The 13,737-nt window shown below is 47.3% G+C and overlaps 1 non-coding gene across 1 annotated transcript; it reads right to left on the bottom strand.

Annotated features, from left to right (window-relative positions):
• Nucleotides 1–12,505: 12,505 nt before the first annotated feature.
• On the bottom strand, nt 12,506–12,578 carry Trnat-cgu (transfer RNA threonine (anticodon CGU)). Its single transcript has one exon. It is a non-coding gene; the product is annotated as a tRNA-Thr (tRNA).
• Between the last annotated feature and the right edge of the window lie 1,159 nt (nt 12,579–13,737).

Genomic DNA, 13,737 nt, shown 5'->3' with positions numbered 1-13,737 from the left:
GCCTGTGTTGGGAGGAGGGGCGCAAATGGAAGAGGAGGGGTGGGAGCTCAGGGGTCCAACATTAGGCGAGACAAATGGGTTGTCGCGATTTCCCCTTGGTTGCACCTGATTCCTTCAGTGCTTGCACTAACCAACCAATTCGCCATTTTAGCAATCGCGAAGGATCTGATATCGGGTGTTGATAGCTCATATTTCTTATGTCGTTGACTTTCCTTCATCGTGCCCAGCGACGCAGCCAGCACATGGCAATTGTACGAAGATGGCATTATATGGAAGGGGCGTATCCCATGCGGCCCCGCGTAATTAAACTTAAAAAAATAACGGACGAGTAGCTTGTCGAACAAATTATGCAAGAAATAGAACAGTTATGTAAGAATTTATTTTATTTACGTAACTTTTAATCAGGTAAATCTCCGTTTTTTTTATTTCATTCCCCTGTAAGTTAAGAGCGATATAAATGAGTATCTGCGTTGCGCACATAAATAAAGCGGATAGCCGTGGGTTCATCTTTTCATTTTATCATGGTTTTCGTGTGGCCGTCCCAAGGAGTTCTAAGTGAAGAAATATTTGAAGCTGATTACCTAAATATTTTGCTCTCGTAGGTTCATCTTTCAAGGTGGAGGGTGAGAAAAAAAAGGACAGGACAGCGAAATTAAGTGCATAACAAAAAGTTAAACACCAGGTACGTTACCCACTTTCTATCATTAGGCATTCGATCCGCTGAGTGCTCCCATCCCGGAATATGGTCGGGAGACCCCACGATAATTGAGGTGGGAGTGAGCGGCAGTTTCTGTGTTAGTGAAAGCATTATGCTGAGTGCTTTGTGAACATTACTAGAAAAAAATGCTGAAGACTGTGCGACAGAGGACAGGACGCCCGGTGTCGTATACAAGATTTTTGAGCTGAGTGCCCCTCCCCATGCATTGGGGAGGAAAAATCTACTGGAATGACTCGGGCAGCACAACGACGACGTCCGGCTGCAAAACCGTCGCCCAGTACTGCAATACATCAGACTGCAAAAGAGACTTCAGTGAAACGCTCCAGAAGCTTGACCAACTGGAGGAAAAGATGCAAAGAACATAAATCCTTCCCTCCGAACCCTCCCACTTGTGTACCTGCGGGCACCGCGCTCCACAGCGAGGCGCTTTGTGAGTGACTGGCGCTACAACGCGACCCCAGTCACCCCTGAAGGAAGAGGGAATCAAGATGGGTCCCAAATGTCTTGTTCTTGGTTATTACTTTTGTTTGGAGAGGGCGATATTATTTCCTCAGCTATTGGGAAAAGGTTGTTTCATCTAGGATCTGTCTTGAGCTAGTCGACTGTACAACGACATCAATGAAATCGTTGTCCCCAACACATCGGTATGGGCGCGACCGAACGGTTGTGAGCCAGCGTGTGGCGCTGATACATTCGGGCCCGTACGAATCTGATATTTTACTCAAGAGTTCTTTCTTTATCGCTTCGTAACCTCCTTCGATTCAGATTTACTCCATTGGCTGGTGGCTGCTTCACTGGTAAGCCCGAACCTCACATTTTAAACTTTCTACTGTGTTCGTTTTCCCAAGACGCAAATGTCAATTAACTTATTTGCAAATGTGTGGTGGAATCTTTTTACAACGTACGAAAGGAAACGACAACATTGTCGTAGATAAATATCCACACGACTTGCCGTGCACTGGCCGCTTAGACAACTCATGTACGGCCAGTCGTCTCTTTCCCCGCTAAATGTTCCCTTTCTATCTGCTTCCATTTTTAGTAATCACATAGCCATAGAAATAAAGAGAACCGACAATGCATCTATTTCAAACGTACTGAAATTCTCACTTAGAGAAATTTCCAACAGTTGCATGCTGCCACAGAGGCTGCCTTTAGTGACAAACGGGCATACACAAGGGGTTTTTCCGAATTTATGGGGCGGCCGTTTCTTTCACATTTTATACCACTTTTCCTGCACAATACTTGGAAGCAGCTTTTTTTTAAGTCCGGCTGTTCTTTGTTTGCTGGGACAACTTCTATTTCTCCCCCAGCCTTCTTTCACCAGGCTCCGCCTGTGGTCCTTCAAGCAAAATTTGTTCAAGGTGTGTTCCTAGACAAAGGAAAATTGATGCGAATGAAGCGACTATTTGTCTTGCATGGGTTGCCTTTAAACAGCTCTATCATTGCTGGCCACCCTCCTCCACGCCCGCGGGACGTCTGCATGATTTAGTCGGCACAGCGGGCTGCAAAGCTTTCCGAACGCCTCTGGCGACCACCTTATAGTGTCGTTTTCTGACGAGGCCCGAGACTCTCTCACATCTCCATTGCTCTTGCAGGCATCCATTCGCTTGGTATCGACTGTAAGATGTGGTACCCTCACACTGCCGCATATCAGCCTTCACTTTTCCCCTACCCTACTTTGGTTTGGCGCATTACACCCTGTGCTGCCGCAAGTAGCTCTTGGCCACTCCTTTCTCGGCTGCTAATGATGTTTTCGTGCTCACGAGTGATACACCATGATGCTCCTTACTGTTAGGGTTTTTATCGATGCCTAATTCACTGAAAAGGTCGCTGTTGTGTATCAAGATCTGCACCAGAGTCGTCGTCTGGGGTTCTCTAAACCAAGCTCGTGTAGCTATTATTGCCTAAATAACACACGGCTTCTTATCTTGCTGTTTACTTTTCTAATATACAGTTCTTTATAAATAACTACACATCAAATATCCTGTGGCTTCATTTCGCATCGCATGTTGCATATTATGCATGCTTGCATGCACGTTTCGAAGCCCATGCATTTAGTAGCTGTAAAAAGTTTTTTTTTTACATTGGTATCCAAATGAAAGACACAAAATTTGTCGAGCCCTATCGCTCTTGTAGCGCGATGAGAGGAAATGCCGAGTGACAAGAGTGACAGAAATCGCTTTTGGTAGCTCCAGTCGCAAGTGTGAACCAACCTTCATATGCTAACAATAGAAGACATTAATATTATCAATAATAACAATAACACTAGTTTTATTATTAATAATTGTTTCGTATATGTGAGGCGGAGACAAATTTTCTGGGCCCCGGGTGCAAGTTTACCCAGCAACGCCACTGCTCAGCTGCCATTGCCATCACTGCTGGAGAGAGAAAACTGACAAGCAAAACCTCATCCCTGACTAGTTTCCGTTTTAAGTTGCAGTGACACTTTTGTGCTGTTCGACAAGCAATAACTTATTTGCGGTAAGATATTGTTGCAGACAAGTCCTCAGTCACGCTAAACACAGAAGGAATGAACTTGAAAGCATCGCACATCATAAGATCTGTTCCTAAAAGTACCAACTGAAGTACAATATTGCTCTTCGGCACGTGACAGCACACATCAAGGACATATTGGGTGAACTGTCCAGCATCTGTTGAATGCATGGCATTATACCAGCTTGAACGTGCCTTAGAATGGATAATTTTAAAAACGGTAACTTGAGAGGGCCCACGAAAAAAAAATGCTTGGCACCAGGGCTCAGTGCAACTAGTTCATATTTTCTCATTCACTACTTGAGGCCTGGATGTGTGTTATTAAGGCTTGGTTCCTACAGCTGGTAACAACAGCAAAAAAAAACATTGGTCCTATGCGCAGCCCTACCTCCCACCGGGCTGCATGTCCTATTATCAGCTGGCTTAAGGTTTCAGACCAACAAAGTGATTAGCAGACAGATTGCGGTAGCTACTACACCTTCGCAATGGTGAACATTACCTGCCTGCCTCATGACTCCGAACACACAATTATACCTTCGCACAGGTTAACTCCGTTGTACTGGGACGAAAACACAGCCCTGTGGTCTACGTAGAAGTAGTCTACGTTTGCAGTGGCTAGCTTGGTTACGATGGGAGTGGTCATGCGCCATCCCAGTGCCCTCGTCTGACCGGCGTCGCTGCCTCTCGCCACGGCACGTAAGCTGCGAAACGCCCAGCGGCCTCAACACGGCGCTCTAATAAAACACAGTGCAGAAGTTCGACGGGAACGCACTCATCACTGTCGTAAATCGAGGGGGCAGAACTGATGCAGAGGGCCTTGGTCACCGCACGCACACACTCAGCGTCCCGATCACAGGCTGCACACCACTGTAAGTGCTCTCCAGAAGGTCTTCGAGAGCGTCTTCATCACAATCGTAAGCCAAACACCTATGCACCGCTGCAACGGCAGGCAAAAATCACGACGAGAAGAGCGCAGCGAGATTAGAGTGAACTGCGAGATGACCGCGCAACAGCTGCCATTTTTCTTAAACCATGACGCCACATCCGGCAAAAAAAAGTCGCTTTTTTTTTTGTTTTTAGATGTCTAGTTGGCGCATGCTCAGTAGGGCTCGTCAACCGTTCCTGAACGTCAGGTAGTCGCCTGCTGCAATCGCCGCCGCCGGCGGCCTGTGTGAAACTTTTTCGTTTGCCTGTGTCGCCCACAATACCTGTTTGCTGTACCCATTGAGTGAGGTTTCGCGCGTCGCTCATCGCCGTAGACGCATGTGGTTACGCCTTAACAGTACGCCCCGAAAAGTCAAAATCTAAACGCAAAAAACCTGTCTGGACAGCATTTCAGCATGCTGCTGTACGCGCGGTGGTCACTAAAATTATTGAAATTTTAGTGACTCCCACACTCTACACGCGCTCCTATCACTCAGCCTATTGTACACAATTATTTGGAGCCGTGCAGGTAGCCACAGTCACTGTAGGGCAGCCACTCTAACCCTAGCCGCCGAGCTACGTGTGCAGGATAGCGCTGTGACTATTCGAGCAACCGTGCTTCTTACCTGCGAAAACATTCGGCTAGGATACCAACACTTCACGAAACAAAGTGATTGAAATTGTGCAATAATTGATGCTGTTTGCACACGGGTACAAAAGCCGCCCTTCAAATCTACGCAACGGTCAAAATGAGTCACGAAAACGTTAGGGCTAACTGCTTCAGCGGACCGAAGTTAGAGAGCAACTCAGCTTCGTTAAATACATAAGACAAGAAGAGGAGGTTAACTAACGGCTTATCTCTACTTCCCGCCAGCATTTCTTCGTCCTGCAGATAAATCCAAGGTCGTCATAGCAGCGAAATATCCCAAGCTTAAGACGAGAAGCCTGCGAAGGTGGCGAATGGACTTCGGCCAAATTGCGCTCGCATCGCTACACACTGCACATAGTTCTGGTATCGGCTTCCACGCCGCCGCGCTGTGATGTTCGTCCGAAAGAAAAACTAGTTCCACGCATTCACATTATTTACAAAGCGCAGCCCTGTACTCTGCGCTGGCGGGTCATCACGGTCTGGCGCGATCAGTCAGCCGCCCGCCCGGTCTTGGCGGGTACACCGCCTGAGTCGGTTTTCACCGTAAGCGCAAGAAATTGTCGTGATCGCCGTCGACGTCATAAGGCCAGAATACATGGAGTGAACTTCCCCAACGAAGTTCGCGAGGCGGAAAATACGCCATGGTAGGACGCCGTATGTTCGCCGGTCTCAGCTTTTCTTTCCTTCGTGGTCGGGCTGAACTACGAAGACACGGCGTCCACCACCGAGCCGCCGCTCGAATGTTCTCAGTTCGGAGGGAAGAATACTCAGGAGAGGCCCCTAGCATCCCAATGCATTGCGAAAAGTGTGGAGGAAGTGACGTCATTTTTTTTTGAGCCCACAGACAGCGTTGCCTAGTTTTTTACGGCTGCGGCGGCTAAATTTGGCCAAATGCCACGGACAATTTTTTTTACGGCGCTTTGACTCTGGCTGCCTCGCCACGCTTCCAACACAGCGCAGTCGCTAAGGAAACGTTTTTAGATGAGGTCAGTTTGAAAACTTCGCCGTTGGAGGCGGCCCCAACTCGTATCTCCGGCCACAGCGGCGCTGGCGTCGCCTCGAGGTCGGCGAGCGAGCAGCCGCCGCCGCCGCCGGCTTCTGCCGGCAAAAGCCTCCCCGCTCAGCGTTGGCGAGAGGCACAGTCGGTGCTTCGCTTGCTGTGCGTTTCTTCATCGTGAAGCGAAGCGAAATTCTTCGCAGCTGAGACGTAGCGCACACCGCCGTGCTGTACGGACCCAAACACTGCTCCCGTCGTCTGCGTTCGCATTCGCGAGCCGCCGGTACCGCGAAGCTGTTATAAAACCGGAAACAGCAAAGGATGATGGGAAAGAGTGCTGGGATCAGTGGACTCAAGTCATGGCGGGACTCGGCTTCACAAAAGTGACGTCAGGGCCTCTCCTAACCTTTTCTTTCCTCCATGGTTCTCAGTGTGGCTAGCTCCATACCCATAATCAACGTCGGCGTTCAGTAAATAGACCCAGTGAAGGAGCTTCCCGCTTGGGTTCTACGTCGTTTGACGATTCTGCGTGACTCGGGGGCATTTCTTCTCCTGAAATATGCGTTTTCAGGTCTCAAAAGCGCTAAGGCAGTAAATAATAATAAAAAAAAACGAGTTGCTTCTCCCCGGGGAGATTCGAACAAGCTAAACCCTCAACACTGAACCGGCGTTCTACCTCCACTCCACCTCGCCAGAGATCGCGTTGGTGCAAAATAGGGCATGTCAAGCCTGGCTCTGAATACATACGACTGGTTGCTTCTATTTTGCTGTATTTGAGATGTCCTCGCAGTGATATCGCCTGTTCCTCACACACCGATGTTGCAGACGGACTCCATGTTGCTGTTAATACAAGTTATGTAGCCGGTTTTCCTTTATTTAACCTAATAGGAGCTATTCATTGAAGCTCCGCTCCGAGATGGCACCACCCGTCTCACCACTCATCCGCCATGTCGTTGGTCGCCGACTCTCCTGTCGGTCGGTTCGGTTGGTCGCCCGGGTCACCCCGTACAGCCCTCCTGCTGCCGGCCCAGAGACACTGCAAGGCACACTCTTTGCGTACTAAATCGCGCACAGTCACAAATGAGGTGTTGCAGATCTTCACGGACACCACACTGTGGGCACAGAGGCGAGGTGGACTGATTGATTTTGTAGCAGTAGTATCGCGTGTAGGCGACGTTCAACCGCATGCGCTGGAGTACTGCTTCATCATGCTTCGATATTCCAGGTGGCATGCTAAAGTTACAGTGTGGGTCGATAGAGTGGAAGGGCGCGTAATGATGGGATGCGTCTGTCCAAATCGAACGCTGCATGCTATATGCCACGTTGGATGCAAGTGCTGAAGCACCTTTCTGAGAAAATGGTACCGGTACTTGTGGTCCACGTTTGTTATGCGCTATGTATGCAGCAGCGTCCGCCTTCACATTTCCAGTTATTCCGCAATGGGCAGGAACACACTGGAGTGTTATTTGATGACGCGCCTGCAGAGATTGAAGATGCAAAGCATGTACATCAAGCACAAGCTGATCTTTGGGGAAAGACGCCAAACATTGCAGTGCAGCCCGAGAGTCCGTGAAGATGGCCCACACGTGTGCAGGTTGCTCGATGATATAAGCCAAGGCCAGCCGCAGAGCTGCGAGTTCCGTAGCCGTGGATGAGGTTTTGTGGCTTAGAATGGCACTGAGGGTGGTGCGATATGAAGGTATCCACACCGCGACAGGACAGTGGATGATGTGGATGACACCGATCCATCAGTGTACAGATGTGTATGTACTCCGTATGTGTAGTGGATATATTCAAGGGCGAAAAACCGCAGAGCGGCAGGCGGAATATACTCCTTGCTTGAAATTCCGGGCACTGTGGTCACTATTTTTATGGTTGGGAACATCCAGGGCGGATGTAGCGGAAGAGCTGGCGGCTGGTAATGATGAGGCAGGAAGTCACGCACTTCAGGGACCGAACTTGGCGCTAAAGGGAGATCACATTGCCTTGCCACAATCCGCAGTCGCACGCGAAGAAGCTCCTGTGCGCCGAGAGCCAAGGGTGATAGGCTTCGGCACTCCGTCAGTGTTCCCACAGTCGACGTAGTTCTCGGGACACCAATGCAGGTCCTCAATATCTGTGCTTGCATGGACTCTAGGGTCTTTATCGTTCCTTTAGAGAGAGGGGCCAATACAGGGATGCTGTAACGTATCAAACCGACGCAGAGCGTTTCGTATAGCCGAAGGAGAGAGTTAACAGAGCAACCGCCGGAGTTACTAGAAAGCATACGGAGGACATCTTACCAGCAAGGAGTATGCCCCACGTTCTCATGGAACGACTAAACAGAGGGAGCTCCTTGTGTGTGTCACAAGGCGCCTTTGTGAAAGTGAGGATTTTGATGTCTGTACCAATGGTAATCCCCGTGACACTGTGCTAAAATACTTGTGGCAGCAGCAAACACTCTTCTTAAAAAATACGCTCACATGAACACAGATATTTCGAAGACCAAAAAAGCGCAGCCACATCAAAGGAAACTGCAGAAATTTTCAAAACACACAAAAAGTTTTTATGCGTTCTCTGGACATTTCAGATGTATATAACACACCTTTCTTTCAAAAAACTTTCATTTCTTCTTTTCTCGTGCAGCTACGTTATATGTCACTAGTGTCCAAGGTCTCTGAACGACACAGCATGTTACCGTGCACGCCAATAAAAGCCCTCATGATTCACATTGCTCACTATGGCGGTTTCTGATAAGTGTGTATCACCTGCAGTCTGGCACTACGGTCGCGCGAGGCTTTATTATATTATCTCCGCGTTTTTATTGTTCTCTCGTGGTGTGCAACATAGTGCTCAGTAAAAAAAAACATTTTTTCTGTACTTACTGTATGCCTCGTGTTTGCCACATTTCTATGTTTTTTTTCTATTGCGATCTAGTGGTTTGCATTGCAATACTTACTAAACTGGCGATTGATAAAATTAGTTGCGAGTGCGGCAAGTGCATGTCGTCTTTGTTCCCTTTCGTGTTCTTGAGAGCGCTCTGCTTCACCTATACAGCATGATGATCAAAAACGAACTCGCCGAGGTTCGAGTCTTATTGAATTTTAACACGAAAGTGTTTTATTTCCGGATACACAAAGATGTCGCTGAAGTCATATCAGTCACAGAAGTGACGCCAGTACAACGACGCCAGCGGCCTGTAAAAAGTGCACCCCTGCACACGGGGTCTTCGTGCGGGGAAGCAACCTTTAGTACTAAAGAAGGCGTTATTGGCGGTGAGATGTTTGAGTGGCGCCCCCTGGCTCTGACGTCGGCTTAGGGACTCGCGCCGCTGTCGTCTGCTACACTCCGCTTGTGAGGGGCAACAGTGCTTGGGATAGAAATCACCCGCTTCGTTGCTGTAGTGCGTTAAAAAGCGTATTTTTAGCGACTAAGTTTTTTTGCCAGCTTCTGACGCATCTGAATAATTTGAAGCTGTATCCCCCACAAGTTTGCAACACACGAAGAGATAACATCTTTCTTCAGAGTATCGGTCAGAAGATCGTGTGTAACTCGTCCTTTCTTGCTTATTCGCGAGGATCAGCGATCAGAGCTTCTCGATAAGTATTCAAAATGCGTAGGCTTCCCTGCAGTATTTTTGAGATGCTCCTACGAAGACTCAACAGTTTAATGCTACGTACCAAGCAGCGGCCTCTACACGCGCATCGCACAGCAGGAAATAAAGCGGCTTTCTTCTGTTTCTTTCATTGTTGTCTTGTATCAGATTAATGTTTCTTGCTTTTAAAGACGATAGTCTTTCTTGGGCTACTTAAACCCAGAAATTTTGCTCTGTCTGTATGTCTGTCTGTCTGTCTGTCCGTCTGTCTGCCTGTGACTCGATTCAGCCACCCGGCCAAATCAAAACAATGCCTGCGCAATAGTCTTATATAGTCACAGCTAAATCTACCCGTCTATGTCCGGTGTAATGTTCATACTTGTCAACATTGTTGAAGAAGAACACGACATTACGCAAATATGAGACAACAAATCAATACAGAAGTGATATTCGCAGTGTTCTTTTATAAAAAAATCAAACATGCTTGACTTTTGCGAAATTAAATACTCTATCAACTGCAGAAAAAGAATTCACTCCGCCGTCGCCTGCTGTCGCCCGCGCCACTATCGCTTCTGGCGCCATTTTAAGAAATCAACCGGCAACAGTTACGCAAGGTTCCACTAGATAGGTTCCACGTTCTGCTTGCAACGCACGTGGAGTAGGGAAACGCGGTTCTATAAACGTTGAAGTAGGGCGCCTCGATTAACGCGCGTCTTCGCCGTACGGCAGCATTCGCATCGAGACACCTGGTTTCGAGCAGTGGAACGCAGGAAATTTAAAAGGATTTAACCAAACCTTTGGCGTCTTTACCTTGGGAGGAGCGCGACGAAAGAGGTACAACATGGGAGGTGAGCGGGAAAGCGAAGAAAGGCGTTTACTTCGCTAAAGCCGATAGAGACTATCGTCTTTTGACGGCATTTGCAACGAAAGGAGCAGATACGCGGCCAATTTTTTTTTTTTCTGCCCAACGCATTAATTTTTCTGCGGCGTCACCAACTTCTTATTAGGAGGTTTCGGGATGTTTGGGAGGATCACAAAGGTCGTGTGGATACTTCCTTCATGTTGCATGTCATACGTTCCCTTCTTCACAAATTGGCTTTTATTACGGCTGCGTGCAAGAAGGTGCATGTCCGCAACGTGCTTTGTTTATTCACATGCAAATACAATGAGAAGGTTTGTGCTACGCCCCCGCGATCGCACCCTAAACGACGTGGTCCACAGTACTCGAAGGCGGCTTTTGTGCTACGAATTTCTATGATAATTAAATCGTTATCATAACGAACTGACTCTCAACTCGAACAATGATGACATGATTACAGTGTTGAAGGCATGACACACTCGCTAACTAACGTAATAAATAGTATACCTGCATATATGTTACAAGAATCGAAACCGAAGAAAAATTCCAAGTAGCTCTTTATTGCTTTTCAATCCTTCCAGGCGCGAAGAACAAATCCTATTCTACTCAGGATGGCGTTCTATGATTTGAAGAAAATTACTTTTACTCTCTTGTCCTGGACTGAGGACCCGTCCCACTAACCAGATCGATTTAATTGTTAAACAAAGTTTTCCCCTCCTCCCCTTACTCCTCTTCCTCCTCTTGAGTGCAGATTTCCTATAACGCATATCCGAATATCGGGAAGATATGGCTGTGCAAAATGTTCCGAAATATCCCTCCAGGTCTTAACAAACATATATGTGTTACTATAAATTTAACGAAGACATGACTCGTTTTGCTCAATAAACCTCCATACTGGTTAGATGCCTGGTATAGAATCAGCACGCGCGTATTACACACTGGGTTATTTGGAACTCAACCTACAGTTTTTGCAGTCTATAGTGCATGTCGGCAAACTTTCATGCCTTGACAACGTAAAGTGATGTGACAAAACGCGTTCGAGCGTTCGGCAAGGTTGCAAAGACTGTTTTACCTTACATATGATTACCGGGAATCGTAATGCCTTCTGCCAAAGCCGACAGCCCTGAAGGCCTAGAATTTGTTTTGGTCATCCATTTTCGCTGTTGTCGGTTATTAGCAGCTGACTGTTCCTTTTGTTCGAATGCTTACTTGAGAAGCTAAAGCCTAGCTCCGACTCTTCGCGCTCCGCTCAGGACCGGCTTCGCAAGGAATGGGGTGGCGCCGGCAATGTTTCTCCGGTAGCGGTATCCAAAACTATACTTTAATTGACACCATGAGTTACTGTATGCGATTTTAAGCCTATTATTATGATAAAAAGTTACCCACACGCCAATTCTGGTGCGGACAAGCATCAGACGTTGACCGAGCGCAAAGAAACAGCAGGGAGAGCGAGCCTGAGTGAAGCAGACGACAAATGCGAGAATCCATAAGCTGACGTCACGGAGGCGCGCTTCGCAGCGCCGCCTGTGTTCGCGCTCACCGCCAATACTTAGGGTGGTTCGTTTTCGGGTTTTATATTTTAACACTAAAGTGTTTTATGCCGCGGTACCCCAAGATTTCACTGATGACATATTAGTCCCGGAATTGACGCCAGTACGCCTTTGCCGAGGCGACCCGCAAGCAGGACGTCACTCGCCAAGCACACCCACAAGACAGCCGACGACCCGCAAATAATACTCAGCAGCAGATTTCGCTCCACATTTCACTTTCGTGCTTCACTGATTCCTATTACAGAGGAATCAACCACAGTTTTTTTTTTTTCACGCGCCATCTATCTGCGTCGTCGCGAGTACTCTATGCGTCTGTAATGATCAATTCCCTATCACTCGCCTTATGATCGACCTCACCGGCGTTATAGCTATTTTTATGCTCTTTGTTATTATTGCGCGCAACACTGTTTTAGTTATGATCTGTTTATAAGGAAACCGAAATGCATGTCTTTGTTTGAAAGATGCTGGGCCACCATATGAAATGTTAGTAAAATGGATGTGGAAATCCAACGTGCGTCGTAGTCCTTTTTCTTCAGTATACTGCCGAGGCCAACGTGATTTTCTTCCAACAGCTATATATATATATATATATATATATATATATATATATATATATATATATATATATATATATATATATATATATATATATATATATATATATTAAAGCAAAGGGGAGGATGAGGTAGGTCATTCAAACAGCTAAAGAATTTTTGGAAGACAGAAAGTGGAGAAAAAATGCCCGCCGGGTGGGATCCGAACCCATGACCTCCAGAATACGCGTCTGGTGCGATGACCACTACGCTACCGGCGGGGCTGTTTTTCCCCTCAACTTTCTTGGGTATTTATGTTAAGGGATTTGTTGTCTGCGCTTAAGGGTGGTAGCCAGCGCCACTTGGGCTGCTCGGGGTGAATGGCACCTTCTTTTTTACCCCCGGGTCGTGACTCGAGCGTCTACGGCATGTCGAGAGTGGTAGACCAGCGTTGAACCCTCTTAAGCTACCGATGGCACTAAAACTACCAGAACAGGGACGACCCTCGATATGCATGCAGCGAATCAGAATGGGAAATGGGAGGCTCGTTGAAATAATACAGAAATAAGGATTTGCACTCAAGAATGCCAAGGAAAGCAAAGGGGAGGATGCGGAAGGTCATAGAAACAGATAAAGAATTTTTGTAAGAAAGAAAGAAAGTAGAGAAAAAGTGCCCGCCTGGTGGGATCTGAACCCACTACCTCCAGAATACGCGTCTGGTGCGATGAGCACTACGCTACCGGCGGGGCTGTTTTTGCTCCCCACTTTCTCGGGTATTTATGTTTCTTTCTTTTTCTTATGTTTCTTTCTTTCTTCCAAAAATTCTTTATCTGTTTCAATGACCTACCGCATCCTCCCCTTTGCTTTTCATGGAATTCTTGACTGCCAATCCTTATTTCTGTATTATTTCAACGAGCCCCTCATTTCCCATTCTGATTCGCTGCATGCATAGCAAGGGTGTGTGTTCTGGCAGTCTTGGTGTCATAGGTAGCTTAAGAGGGTTCAACGCTGGTCGACCACTCTCGACATGTCGTAGACGCTCGAGTCACGACCCGGGGGTAAAAAAGAAGGTGCCCTTCACCCCGAGTACTCCGAGTAGCGCAGGCAACCATCCTTAAGCGCATGCAACAAATCCCTTAACATAAATACCCGAGGAAGTGGAGGGGAAAAAGAGCCCCGCCGGAAGCGTAGTGGTCATCGCACCAGACGGGTATTCTGGAGATTGTGGGTTCGGATCCCACCCGGCGGGCATTTTTTCTCCACTTGCTTTGTTTCTTCCAAAAATTCCTTATCTGTTTCAATGACCTACCGCATCCTCCCCTTTTCCCCTTTGCTTTCCTTAGCATCATTGACTGCCAATCCTTATTTCTGTATGTATGTATGTATGTATGTATATATATATATATATATATATATAGTATAAGTAAAGAGTCGGATACA

The sequence above is a fragment of the Haemaphysalis longicornis genome, unplaced genomic scaffold, assembly GCF_048455015.1.
Source record: "Haemaphysalis longicornis isolate Haplotype H1 unplaced genomic scaffold, Haemaphysalis longicornis Haplotype H1 scaffold_1, whole genome shotgun sequence".
In the NCBI taxonomy this organism is placed as follows: Eukaryota; Metazoa; Arthropoda; class Arachnida; order Ixodida; family Ixodidae; genus Haemaphysalis; species Haemaphysalis longicornis.
This window is presented reverse-complemented; position numbering and strand designations above follow the sequence as displayed.